The sequence below is a fragment of the Hordeum vulgare genome, chromosome 6H (assembly GCF_904849725.1).
Source record: "Hordeum vulgare subsp. vulgare chromosome 6H, MorexV3_pseudomolecules_assembly, whole genome shotgun sequence".
Classification (NCBI taxonomy): Eukaryota; Viridiplantae; Streptophyta; class Magnoliopsida; order Poales; family Poaceae; genus Hordeum; species Hordeum vulgare.
In genome coordinates this window covers 259,165,266-259,180,408 of record NC_058523.1, presented here as the reverse complement: position 1 = coordinate 259,180,408, position 15,143 = coordinate 259,165,266, and positions in this window count along the sequence as shown.

The following is a 15,143-nucleotide window of genomic DNA, read 5'->3' as shown; positions in this document are numbered from 1 at the left end:
ACATGTTGGTATGACTATTCTAGACAATCTTATCAAAGGTGATCATATAGTTGGTGTTAAAGATGTTACCTTTGACAAACATAGACTTTGTAGTGCTTGTCAAGGAGGAAAACAAGTAGGTGGAAGTCATCCCATGAAGAACATCATGACTACTAGGAGGCCACTCGAGCTGCTTCATATGGATCCCTATGACCCCTATGCTTACAAGAGACTCGGTGAAAATTCTCTTGGTCTAGTTATTGTCGATGGTTTTTCCACATTTACATGGGTATTATTTCTTGATGACAAGTCTCGGGTACAAAAGATCTTCTAGAACTTTGCTCACAAAGCCAAAGTCAGTTTCAAGTGAAGATCAAGAAAGTTTGAAGTGATAACAGATTGGAGTTCAAGAATAATAATGTGGATACTTTTCTTAACGAAGAAGTATATCACATGAGTTCTCGGCTATGTACACACCTTAACAAAATGGAGTTGTTGAGAGGAAGAAACGGACTCTCATAGAGATGGCTAGAATGATGCTCGATGAATACAAGACGCCAAGACACTTTTGGGTCGAAGCCGTGGAAACAGCTTGTCATGCCGCAAACCGGCTATACCTACACAAGCTTCTCGGTAAAATGGGATAAGAGCTACAAAACTTTGAGAGGAATGAAGTGTGGACACTAGTGAAGAAGCCCAAGGACGAGCACAACATCCTTGGTACAAAATAGGTGTTTCGAAACAAGCAAGATTAAGATGTCCAAGTGGTACACAACAAGTCGTGTCTAGTAGCACAAGGTTACACACAAGTCGAAGGTATGGACTATGATAAGACCTATGCCCCCATTGCTAGACTTGAAGCCATTCGTACTCTTCTTCCTTATGCCAATCACCATGATATTAATTTTTACCAAATGGATATCAAAAGTGCTTTTTTAAATGGTAATATTGAGGAGGAACTTTATGTCAAACAACCTAAGAATCCTAGTCGTGTTTATAAACTTCGTAAACCTCTATATGATCTTAAACAAGCCCCTCAAGCTTGGTATAAATGACTAATGAAGTTTCTCATTGAAAAGGGTTTTGATATTAGTAAGTTGATGCAAGAGGGTTCACTAAAAGAGTTAATGGCGAATTATTTGTATGCCAAATTTATTTGGATGATATTATCTTTGGATCTAATAACCCACATTTTAGTGAAAAGTTTGGAAGGTTGATGTCACAGAAGTATGAGATGTCCATCGTGTGTGAGATGAAATTCTTTCCTGGTTGTAAATTGAGAAAACGAGAGAAGGTACATCTATCTCCCAAACCAAGTATACCAAGGACTTGATCAAGAAGTTCAACATGCAAGAGTGCAAAGGTATGAAAACCCAAATGCCTATGAGTGGACATGTTGACCTCGCCAAGGAGGACAAATCGGCTGATCAAAAGGTTTATCGATCAATGCTCAGTTCATTGCTATATATATGTGCCTCCCGTACCAATATCATGCTAAGTGTGTGCATGTGTGCCCGATATCAAGAGGCACCCAACGAGTGTCATCTAAAGGTTGTGAAAAGAATTGTGAGATACTTGATACATACACAAAACTTTGGCATTTGGTATCCCAAGGGATCTTCTTTTAATTTTGTTAACTATTCTGACTCATATTATGCCGGAGACAAGGTTGATAAAAAATCCACCTCAGGTACATGTCAATTTCTTGAGATATCTCTTGTGTCTTGGTCATCCAAGAAACAATACATGGTATCTCTATCTACCGCCGAAGTGGAGTACATTGTCGCTGAATCATGTTGTGCGCAATTTCTATGGATGATGCAAACTCTTAAGGATTATGGCATGCATGTGAAATATGTTCCATCGTTATGTGACAATGATAGTGCTATTAAGATTTCTCATAATCCCGTGCAACACTCTCGAACTAAACATATTCAAGTTCGACATCATTTAATTCATGATCATGTTGATAAAGGAGATATTAATCTCAAGCATGTTCGCATCGGCAAACAATTGGCCGATATTTTTACGAAGCCACTTTATGAGATTGTCACTTGACGAGTAAGTTGAACATCATTGATGCTTCAAACTTGAGCTAGACTCACTCGGATGCATGCAAGGGCATGAGCTTACTTGACCATTCCATGATGCAAATGATATGTCATTATATTATACCTTGGGAATATATGTTGCCTTGTATTGCATATAACCTTTTGCACGCACTTGGAGGAACTACACTTCATGAGATTGCCATCAACTCACATCAAATGCAATCTTGTCATGACCAAGTATCAACAATCTTTCTTTGATGATGGAGGAACAAGAAAACACAAATTGTATCCTTGACAACCATTTGATGAACAAGTTCACTCTTGTCTTTTGGATATATCATGTTCTTCCTTGCATGACTAACCCATGCAGGAGAGAAGTGTGCCAAAACAAACAAGGATTCCTCCCAACTCAACATGATCTTCATCAACTTTGAGCATCAACAACAAGTACACCTACATGCTACATCATCTACATCTTCCAAAGGTATGTACTCATATCCTTGATAAAGCTTTATCCAAGTCTGAGGTAAAGAAAATCAAGCGATGTGAAGTCATTAAAATGCTTAAACAAAAAAGAGTAACCCCATTTTGATATTAACGATGAGTATGACCAATGGTCAAGCATTCTTGCTTGGCTCCTTAAGTCAATATACTCTAATATAGGTCACTTAGTCAGTGACCAACATCTAAATTAAGTTACTTGATTGGTTCATCTCTTAGTTGCATGCGTTCTTGGAACCATTCAATCTCCATCTAGTTATGGAAATATTTTTGAAAACTCATTGTAAATCTTTTGAAAAGTTTCTGGAAATTTGGTGATATCTTTCTAAAAGGTTTCATTGCCAACATGGCCAAGAAAGATTTATGTCAAGTTTCTATTTGCAACCCGGTCCCTCCGAACTAGGAAAATCGGTCTTACCAACGCATCACATATACTACGAAGAGCTTCTACGGCACCACCGATTTGAACCTCTGCGGCTGCACCGATTTCTTCCAGATCCCTAAGATCATTTTCGGTTCCATCGATACACTTTGCCTCGGAGTCTCCGAATTTTGATATTACTTGTGTTCTTTGTCTCTATCTCAACATTTTCAAAGGGGGGAATAAATATCAAACGGGGAGAAATATCAAGGATCCCTTACTCTCAAGGATCCCTTACCATCTGACCTTTTTGTAAATTAATACCAAAGAGGGAGAAATATAAAAGCTTATGCTTACCTAAAAAGGGGATAAATAACTAAAGGGGAAGAAGTATAGTATTAAGCTCACCCAAAGGGAGAGACACTACATTAATGAGAACAGAGACTTTACTTGCCTTGTTTTATTTGCCTTCTTTTCTTGGACTTGTCTTACCCTACCTACTCCCAATATCTACATGCTGAGACTAAGGGGGAGAGGAGAAACAAACGTTCACAGTTAGGGGGAGAAAGTTCTAAAAGTTCTTGGAGACATATCTATCCTAACAAATAAGGGGGAGAATGAGTTTTCCATCTCTTGGTACTATTGAACCTCTTTGCATCTTTACAATAGAATACTCTTGTGTTATCTGTCGTGGGAATGAACCTGATAGTAGAGGTGAGAGGTACGAAAGGAGAGGGCAGAGTCCTAGCTACGACAAGCTTGTACACACGATGTATGAGTTCAACCCCTCTCGTGGAGGTAACAACCCTACGTCTTAGTGCTCAGGAGCTCTTGTCATGTGGAGTGAGTTACAGGGGGTGTGAACCCTCGTGCCAAAGGGGAGGGGTGGCTTATATAGAGTACGCTACCTCTCATCAAGGCCCAAGCAACCAAGGGTTCGAGTAATGAAGACAAAGGTGTGCGTTACTGATAACGTACGTATTAAATGTTACTTATGATGTCCAGTCGAATGTCTGCTCTTTGGCCTCCCTGGAGTGACTTCTAAACTTCTGTGGTCGATTGGCTTCTTATACTTCCGAGTGGAAGTCTTCTATCGAGTGGAAAGAGAAAGTCTCCAAGTAGATGCTCTACCGAGTGACCCATGCCAAATCAATCGGAATCTTCCTTGAAATCTTTAAGTCCTTAATGATGTGGTCTTGGGTAGGACATGTAGGTCAGGCCTATGACCCTACCATAGGTACATATCCTCGTCATTATCCCTCGAATGGATTGGGGTTCGAGTGGAAAGGGGTCGATGCAGATTCTGTAGTACATGCCAAACTCCGAATGCATATCAAGGCTTGGAAGAAACGGGCGTCGATTGAAATATTTTCCATTCACCCTGATCGATTATGTCTTGAAATACTTCCAAGTGAATTTGAAAGCGAAAATTGGACTGAGTGATCAACAAGATCTTTTGACGTGAGGATCACTTTGTCAGGCCCGGATTCCATGGGATTCAAAAATTTAGTAAGCGCGCGTCGCGCGGTGATGACGCAACAATTAGGGTAAACGAGAGCCCGACGCCTCGATTATCGCGCCATCCTTATCACCACCATCGTGCTCCCTATGATATCGGGATATAAAGAGATATGTGGGCCCATAGGTCAGCGACTCACTCGGGCGGTTACAAAACGAGTCGGTGTTAGGGTTGGAACAGTGCTCCTTCTCAATCTCCTCATTTTCTCCATCTCATGTGCCTCTCGAGCTCACCACTATCGAGATGACGAAATCGAAGACGGGGCAACTTGAGCGGCCCAAGAAGGGAGGAGGCACCAAGAAGCCATCAGGCGCTGGAGCTGCGGTGCCGTCGGGCTGGATCCTGGAGGTAGATGTTCTGAACCTCGTCCACGATGGATTTATTGCCGCCAATTCCTGGAGGTTACCGGAGGGGGAATTCGAGCCGGAGCCACGCGAAGGTGATCGAGTCATGCTCACCACCCACGCAGAGCAAGATTTTTCTTTGCCTCCCCACTCATTCATCTGTGGGTTATTGAACTTTTTCGGTGCCCAACTCCATCTCCTTCCTCCGAATGCTATTGCACATCTTGTTGTGTTTATAACATTATGCGAGTGTTTCTTGGGATGTTCTCCTCACTGGGGACTGTTCAAGCATATCTTCACTGTTTGTTCCCAATCGATTAAGAGGGCCAAACCCAAGGATAGTCGAACCAATGTCATCCAACTGTGTGGGGGTTTGGGGATCTAGAAGATGAGTAAGAGCGCGTACCCACAAATGACCCTCCCCGAATCCATCCGAGGCTGGCAATCGACCTGGTTTTATTGCAAAGACATTGCAGCCCTGAATATGTGGCGGAGTGACTAGAATGGATCTGCTTGAGACATTCCTCCCTTTACTTTGGAGCGACTTGCTGCTCCCAGAACGTTGACCATGTTAGAGGGGGAAAGGGTCCAGGTAGGGATTCTTCTCAACGTGTTGGTAGATCTGATTCGTGGTGGAGTGACTAGAATGGATCTGCTTGAGACATTCCTCAGTCGGTGTATCCAACCTCTCCAAGCGAGAGATCACCCCATGTGGCATTATTCAGGCCCTGAGGATTCCACTCGGTCGCACCCGGAGGAGGTCTCCGAAGAAACCGTGGCTCAATGGCTCAGAGGCATCACTGGGGCCTGCGACAATCCGCTAGGAGCCAAACGGGTTTGGCCCTTCTCTGTCGAGAACAAACCGCCGAACATGGTGAGTTATTCCCTTGTCAATTATTTCGTATCTTTGTCGAGTGATTGAATCTCCAACCGACTGAATTTGCTATTTTTATATCTTGTAGGAGTTGACAAACATGTATTCACCTGTGTCGAACGGGGAGCAAGTTGATGCGAGTGGGGAGAGTGAAGGTGGGAGCGCGGACAGTGACTACACTGAGGACATCGAGGGAAGTGACGATGACTCGGAGGAGATTGAGGAAGAGGTTCAGTCTCCTCCGTGCAACGAGTCTCGATCCAAGCATAGCCAAGATCCGGCAGCTACCCCAAGCAAGACCTTGGTGTCAAACACTAGGAATGTGAAGCGTGACCGAGCTGCAACAACTGAGTCGGCCGAGAAGGCTGCAAAACATCCCAAACCGGACGCTCCCAAGACTCGGAAGGCTCTACCCCAAATGAGGATTGTTGTGGTAGTCGCTTCAGTGTGAGTGTTTACTTCTTTATTTCTTTTGTCGTTGCGAAATTTCATGCCCATGATGTGCGAGTGGAATTTGCTTCCCAGAGCTACTACCTCGGTGACGTCGCCTCCTAGAGATGAAGAGGATCCCATGGACTTGGACGCTGCAGACATGGTCACCTCCCAACGAGGTATAATAAATCTTCATTTTGTTCTGTTTTCTGGATAAAATTGGTCAGTTGGACCGACTCATGTTACCGACTGACAGTTACCGACGTCGTCTATCTAGAAGATGATGAAGAACCACATCGGTCAACTACTGAATTGCCTTTGGAACTTGGAGACTCGTCCCGAGTGAACACTGGGATCAAGATCGTGCCGTCGATTGCTCCTCCAGTGACTTCGACTGTTGTGACTCCTGCGTCAATTGAGGAACCTCCAGCAACTCTTATGACCTCAGCCGTTATGTCGACTCCTCCAAGGTCTGCGTTCACTCTGCAACATGTTCGAGAAGACCAAACTAGAGCCGGCAAGAAGCCCATGATCCACGCAGAGCAGATGATGATGCAAACCAAGGAGGTGTATGAAGCGAGCAAGTTGGTGTATGATGCCATCTCCGCACTTCGTGCTAATGTCCGAGTAAGTGGGATTGTGAGTTCATGTCCGATTGCATTTTGTCCATCTTGACTTTACACCCACTGGGTGTTTTCCTTTGGCGTATACATTCTTGTTTTTGATCCAGTGGGGGCACGTTGAGTGCACCCACTGGGTGTAGTCCCCGAGGCCGTTCTCGAATGACGATGACATCGGCGGGGTTCTTTGACTAGTTTTCAATAATCGATAACACTCGTGAGGGCTGACCTGCGCGAGTGAGAATTAGTCTGGTGGGGGCACGTTGAGTGAACCCACTGGGTGTAGTCACCGAGACCACTGTCGAGTGCTTGCGCCGGCGGGGGTCTCATTGGAACAGTGTTACATATTTGTTTTATCTCTCTTTTTTTTTACTCGGACAGGCCGGACCTCGTCGAGTGGTGTCGTATCCAGTGGGGGCATGCTAAGTGCATCCACTGGGTGTAGTCCCTGAGACTACTATCGATCGTGTACGATGGGCAGTAGTCTTAAGAACTTGGACGTGGGGTCCATTTTTGTACTTGAGTACTTTTATCACTCGGTCTGTTGAGTGAATGCAAAGGTCCGAACCAGCAAGATTTATCTTGTTGGTTTCATGGATATAATTTCCATCAACCATGATATGACGCCTTGTATGGGAGTGGGGTGGGGCGGCAGGCCGCTATTCAGTCGACTAAATTGTTATTCTTCACTCGGGAGTGGAGAAATAGTAGTGTCGACTGAATTACTTATTTGATGATTTCAGAAATCTTGTGAGCTTGGAACCAAGGACCAAAACTTGGAAAAGGAGAAGAACCAACTCCAGCTGGATTTGGAGGTGACCACGAATGATCTGTATCGCCTGAACCACACTCTTGAAGACAAGGGCTAAGCACTCGCTGAAGCTAAGGAGAAAACTGAGGCCCCAGAAAAGAAGTTCGCCATAGTCGGTAAATTAGAGGAGGAGAATACCAAACTGAAGCAAGAACGGGCCGACTGGAGAAAGAAGCTGAAATAGATGACCAAAAGAAGGAACGGCTTGGAGAACTACTTGGGCAACTTCGCAAAGAAGATGTTCAGCATGATCACACGTAATTTCCTTTCACCATGTTGATTTCCTCCAATTTCGCCGAATGAAAATGTAACCCACTCTTTGTTTTCCCTTTGCGCACACTTCTGCTAGGACTTCGACAAGGAGACCGAAGAGCTCGAGCCAAATCTGGACCCTGTCAAGTCTCCCATTGGAGATTCGGTGTCCATGAATATGTTCCTTCTCGACGCTCACCTTAGGAAAGTTCAAGAACATGTTGCCCAACTGAGAGCCGCCCTGGAGAGGATTCACAAGGAACTTTGGCTAAAAGACACTCTCCGAACAGATCTTGAATCAATGATGAGCCGCCTTGACCAGTTCCGGACCGAGTGCAAGCTTGGAAGAAATCTGTTGCGCGTTGTGGAGCTGATGTGGCTCTTTCACTCATTCGGGTCCATGTTAAGGAGGCTAGAGAGGAAAAGCTGAAGGTGCTCCATGTGGCCAACACGCAGAAGCTTCAGTTTGAGAACTTCATTGAGACCTTCATCGACGCGGCTACCCGTATTGCTGATGGGATTGACTTCGACACCTTCGTTGAGCCTGCGAGTCCTGGCGCGCCTTGAAAAACTCTGATTAAATTTTGCTTGCCTCAGCATCCGAGAGATGGTGTAACCGACTAAAACTTCATTCGGGCCTTAAATCTGAGTACTTTCATTCGTGAAGATAGCTTTAATATGAGCTAGAGATCTTGAGTTTTATCTGCATTTGGCTTTCCAATCTTTGGCTTGATTGAATTTATTTGGTTTCCGAATGAACTTGACGTTCATTGCTCAGGGAAACTTCACTTATGCGAAGACTGGTTCGCGGCTAAGTCTCCGAGTGAAAGGATTGTCCTGCACTCGGAGTGTTTTTTAGCTTAGGCAATTGATACGCATCTAAGCCCCGAGTGTGGGGATCTCTCACCACTCGGAGTGTTTTTAGAAACTCAGGAGAAATCTTGTTCGCAGCTAAGCTCCCGAGTGAGAGGATTGCTCTCCACTCGGAGTATGTTTTAACTTAGGTCGCAGCTAAGTCTCTGAGTGTTACGATTGGTCACCACTCGGAGAGTTTTTAGAAACTTAGGCGAAATCTTGTTCGCAGCTAAGCCCCCGAGTGAGAGGATTGCTCACCACTCGAAGTATGTTTAACTTAGGTGACCAACTCGCAGCTAAGTCCCCGAATGTGAGGATTTCTCGCCACTCAGAGTATATTTCGACACTTAGGCGAAATCTTGTTCGCTTCTAAGCCCTCGAGTGAGAGGATTGCTCGCCACTCGGGGTATGTTTAACTTAGGTGACTGAACGCAACTAAGTCTCCGAGTGTGAGGATCGCTCGCCATTCGGAGTATGTTTCGACACTTAGGTGAAATTTGTTTGCAGTTAAGCCGCCGAGTGAGAGGATTGCTCACCACTGAGAGTACGTTTTAACTTAGGCGACTAACTCGCAACTAAGTCTCGGAGTGTGAGGATTTCTCGCCACTCGGAGTATGTTTCGACACTTAGGCGAAATCTTGTTTGCAGCTAAGCCGCCGATTGCGAGGATGGCTCGCCACTTGGAGTATGTTTTAACTTAGGGGATTAATTCGCAGCTAAGCATTCGAGTGATATGGTTGCTCGCCACTCGGAGTATGTTTTGATACTTATGGGAAATTTTGTTTGCAGCTAAGCCGGCGAGTGAGAGGATTACTCACCACTCGGAGTATGTTAAACTTAGGCGACTGACTCACAGCTAAGTCCCCAAGTGTGAGGATTGCTCGCCACTTGGAGTGTTTCGGAATTTGAGATTGCACAATCGGAATTGGCAAAGACTGCGGGAGTCATAACTTTGATAAGAACATTGTCTAGTATACTCTTATTATAACAAATCTCCCGTTCGTTAAGGATAAAATCGTCGCAACAAATCTGCGTTCCACGCACGTGGTTCGTCGATTCTCTTCTTGAGATTGAAGAGGTGGTAGGCTCCATTGTTCAGCAGATTGGTAATGACGAAAGGTCCTTCCCATGCGGGGCGAGCTTGTGTGGCCGTTGCTGATCCACTCGGAGCACCATACTACCTTCGTGAAACGACCGGTTCCTAACATGTCTTGCATGAAAACGGTGCAGATCCTGTTGGTAGACTGTCGATCTAATCAGAGCCAGTTCACGTTCTTCTTCTAGAAGGTCTATGCCGTCGTGTCGCGCTTGTTCAGCTTCTGCCTCAGAATAAAGTTCCACTCGGGGAGAATTCTGAAGGAGGTCAATCGGTAAAACAACTTTGACTCCGTAAACCAAGAAGAAAGGAGTGCGTCGAGCCGACCGATTGGGTGTTGTCCTCAGGCCCCACAGAACTGATGGTAGTTCAGTAACCCAAGCTCCGGTTGCATGTTCTAAATCTCGCATGAGTCGAGGCTTCAACCCTTGAAGGATAAGTCCATTCGCTCGCTCAGCTTGACCATTAGTTTTAGAGTGCGCGGCAGACGCGTAATCAACCTGAGTGCCTTGGGCGGAGCAAAAGTATCTGAATTCTTCTGAGTCGAAGTTAGAACTATTGTCTGTGATAATACTGTGGGGCACTCCTTATCGGAATGTTATTTCCTTTATGAACTTGATAGTAGTGCGTGGATTCAGCTTTTTTACAGGTTTGGCTTCGATCCACTTGGTGAACTTGTCGACTGCCACAAGCAAATGGGTGAACCCACTCTGGCCTGTTCGGAGAGGACCAACCATATCTAGACCCCACATAGCAAATGGTGAGACGAGTGGAATAGTCTTCAAAGCAGACGCGGGTTTATGTGATAAATTGGAGTAAAACTGGCATCCTTCGCAACGATCCACAATTTCGTTGGCCATTTCATTAGCGTGTGGCCAGAAAAAGCCAGCTCGGTATGCTTTGGCAACAATTGTCCGAGAGGACGCATGATGACCACAGGTCCCCGAGTGGATTCCATCTAGAATCAATCATCCTTCTTCAGGAGAGATGCACCGCTGAGCTACGCCAGTCACACTTTCTCTGAAAAGTTGTTCGTCCATCACAGTAAACGCTTTGGATATGCGGACAATCTGTCAAGCTTTGACCTCGTCTTCTGGGAGTTCTTGTCTCAATATATATGCAATGTATGGAATCGTCCAATCGGGCGCAATGACTAGAATCTCCATGACCAGATCAATAATTGCTAGAATATCGACCTCAGTCGGGTTGGAGGTGCTTATTGCTTGTGGGGGATCTTCAATGAAGGGATCTTCTTGTACTGAAGGAGAATGTAAGTGTTCTAGAAACACGTTGTTGGGTACATGTTTCCGAGTGGATCCAATCTTGGCTAGGTTGTCGGCTGCTTGATTTTTCTCTCGGGGGGCACTTGCTCGAGTTCGTTAAAAGATAGCTTCACCCAACCTTGCTTTAAAGGCAAAAGCTGCTTCTGAAGAAGAAGAAGAGGATGAGGAAGAGGAGAGCTGCCGTGAAGACACTAAGTATGCTTATCACGAGCACATGGCTCTTGCATCAAGGAAATTTTGGGGCAACAAGAGGAACTCAAGACCCAACTTCACCAAGAACAACTCAAGTGGGTTCAAATCCAAGCAACGAGGGAGGACATGCTATAACTGTGGTAATGCGAGTCACTTTGTGGCAGAATGTCCCTATGAGAAGAGGGAAGACAACGGGGGCAAGCTCATTCGCAAAGACAAAACCAAGTCTTTCCCAAACAAGAACAACTTTGTGAAGAAACCCCACCCAAAGGGTATGGTGGCACTTGAAGAGTACCCCTCGGATGATGATGATGATGACGATATGGTGGAAACTGCAACTGTCTCCATTGCCACCCCTTCTCCCAAGAATGTGTCTCTCTTAAACGCCCCCAACGATAACCACATAACCAAGTGCTTCGTGGCCAAAGGTATCGATCAAGTAACCCCCAGCATTACGACCAACATCACTACTGCTCGTTCATTATTGAATTGTGTTGATGATAGTCATGTTGTGGAACTTAATGAGCATGATCTTGACAAATTTCTGTGCACGATCAAGGGAGAACCCAAGAAGCACTTTGTTGCTCTCTTGGAACAACTCGGTGAGGCTAATGACGTCATTGAGTCTCATGAGGAGACCATCTTCGAGCTGCAAGGACATAGTCGTGACTATGCCGATGAGATTGCTGAACTATCTATTGCACTAGAAAAGGAGCGCACTCTTTGTTTGGCTCTTGAGGAGTCATACAACGATGACTGCGCTAAAGTGCAAAACAAACTAGATCATGCTACTGTTCTTACTCGTATGCTTAAGTCTGAAAAGGATGCTCTTGGGGTTGGCCATGACAGACTCAAAGTGGAGTTTGACACACTTGACAAGGCTCACAAGGTCTTGAAAGGTGCTCATTTCTCCCTGAAAGAGTCTCATGATCAACTCCAAGCAAAGCTTACCAAGGAAATCTCTACGTGTCCTCCTTTCGTTTTAATTGATAATGCTTGTATGACTAACCCTTGTTGTGAGCATCTACATCTTGTGGAGGAAAATGCCAAGTTAAAGGCGAAACTTGAAAAGGGCCTTGTGTCATGCATCCAAGGCGAAAAGAACCTGAACGACCTCTTGAGAAATCAAAAGGGTGTGGCAGGAAAGGAGGGACTTGGACTTACATCCAAGTCAAAAAGAAAAAGGAAGAACAGGAACAAACAATTCCCTACCCTCATGGACATCTTTGTCAAAGAGGGCGAAGGGACTCAGGAGGTGAACAGAAACAAGGTGGAAAAGGGTAGCGTCAGGAAGGGAAAAACCATTCCTACCAACACAGCCGGCAAACTCAATCCTTCCTATGTTTTATGTCATGCTCGTGATGGGCATGTTTATGCCAGATTTGTTGGTTCTTACTATGAGTCCATTGAATGGGCTATTTGGGTTCCTAAGACCCTTGTCTCTAACATTAAAGGACCCATTCAAAAATAGGTACCTAAAACCAATCCTTGATCTATTGCAGGAGTTTGCTTCCGATGGGGTGTCATGGTTTCTCGATAGTGGAGCAACAAATCATATGACCGGAAGCAAGGACTTAGTGGTGGATGTGCATCCTTCTCCATCTATGTCCACCCATGTCCAATTCGTCGATGCATCATCGGCAAAGGTATTGGGATTTGGTAAGGTGGTTATCTCTCAAGAATTATCTATTCAGAAGGTCATGCTTGTTGAGTCCCTTGCTTACAATTTACCTTCGGTTCATCAACTTGCAATTATGGGTTTTTCCACATTCTTTAATCTTGATACTGTGGTCCTTTTGTGGAGGAAGACTCTTAAAGTAGCCTATGTTGGATATGTCAAAAATGGTCTCTATGTGGCGAACTTTTCAAAGCGACCCACTAAGACTACGACTTGTCTAATGGCCAAAGTGGATGTGGGCTGGCTTTGGCATCCCCGACTAGCTCATGTCAATATGATATCTTTTCAAAGTCTCCTCAAAGGGGACCATATTCGTGGACTAACGAATGTGAGTTTTTCCAGAGATCGTGCTTGCAGTGCCTGCATTGAAGGAAAGATTCATGAAACTGCTCATCGTCCAACAACTCTCATTTACACTAAGAGGTCGTTGGAGCTCCTTCATATGGATCTCTTCGGTCCTCCATCATTTGATAGTCTTGGGGGCAGAAAGTACTGCTTGGTGATTGTTGATGACTACTCAACATACACCTGGGTATATTTCTTCAAGAGGAAGAGTGAGACTCAACAAATTGTCATCAACTTTGATAATGAAGCTCAACGTCAACATGAAGCAAAGATTTTGATGATTAGAAGTGAAAACGGCACCGAGTTCAAGAACTACACCTTGGATGAGTTTCTAGGTGATGAGGGAATAAAACATCAATATTCAGCACCATATACCCCTCAACAAAATGGTGTGGCGGAAAGGAAGAACAGGACGTTGATGGATGCTGCAAGAACAATGATGGCGGAATTCAAATCTCCATATAACTTTTGGGCCAAAGCCATCTACACAGCATGTCATGCGTCCAATCAGCTCTATATCCACAAAGGCTTGAACAAGACCCCATATGAGATTCTCACCGGAAACAAACCCAATCTCAAGTACTTCCGGGTATTCGGGTGTAAGTGTTTCATTCTCAAAAAAGGTGCACGTTTAGCTAAATTTGATTGTAGAGCACAAGAGGGCATCTTTGTTGGTTATGCTACAAACTCTCATGCTTACCGTGTCCTCAACAAGTCCACCGGGCTCATTGAGGAGACGTGTAGCGTGGAGTTTGATGAAAATAATGGCTCCCAAGTGGAGCAAAGTGGTCTATGTGATGTAGGTGATGAAATTCCTCCCCAAGCCATAAGAAGAATGGGGATTGGTCAAATACTCCCCATTGAGGAACCCCTTGTGGCCGAAGGAGAAGGACAATGCTCTACTCAAGTAGAGCCATCATCCTCACAAGCCCCATATGCTTCCGATGAACAAAGAGAAGACCCTCAACCAGTTGAACAAGCTCAAGGACAAGATCAATTGCTCAAAGATGGTGATGTGTCCCATGATGTACAAGTGCTTACCCAAGGTTCCGAATCTTCTCAAGATCAAGATCAAGTGCAATTACAAGATCCACACCAAATAGAAGCACAAGATCAAGATCAAGAGCAACCACAAGAACAAGGACAAACCAGTGAACATGCTCAATTCGAAAATCAAGTTGATCAGGATGCTGTCTCTCAATTCCCTTCTGCAGTGCCTAAGAGGGCTATTGGTGCCAAGGGAGGCTCAAAACGCAAGGGCAAGCAAAGTAATCAAGTCCATGCTCCCCAGTTATCCAATGCAGAACTCTTGGAGCGTCCGCAGCCAAGATTGCGAACAAGCTGAGAGTCAAGTCTCATCTTATGAAGAATGTGATTGGCGGTTTGAAAAGGGGAGTATCCACTCGTCAACAAATTTGGAATTATTGTGAGCATCACGCGTTTGTTTCGTATTGTGAACCTCAACAGGTACAGGAAGCGCTCGATGATGAGGATTGGCTTATGGGCATGCATGAAGAACTCAACAACTTCGAGCGTAATCAAGTCTGGAATTTAGTGCCAAGAGCAAAGGACGAACATAATGTCATCGAGACCAAATGGATCTTCAAAAACAAGCAAGATGCCAATGGGATTGTGTTTCGAAACAAGGCAAGATTGGTGTCTCAAGGCTACTCCCAAGTCAAGGGTATCGACTACGGTGAAACCTTTGCCCCTGTTGCTCATCTAGAATCTATTCGCATGCTGCTTGCATTTGCTTCTCATCATAATTTCAGATTACAACAAATGGATGTGAAAATTGCTTTTCTTAATGGTCCTTTAAATGAGTTGGTCTATGTCCAACAACCCCCGGGGTTCGAACATCAGAAGCTCCCCAATCATGTGTACAAACTTAATAAGGCACTCTATGGCCTTAAACAAGCCCCACGTGCGTGGTATGAGTACCTTACTGAG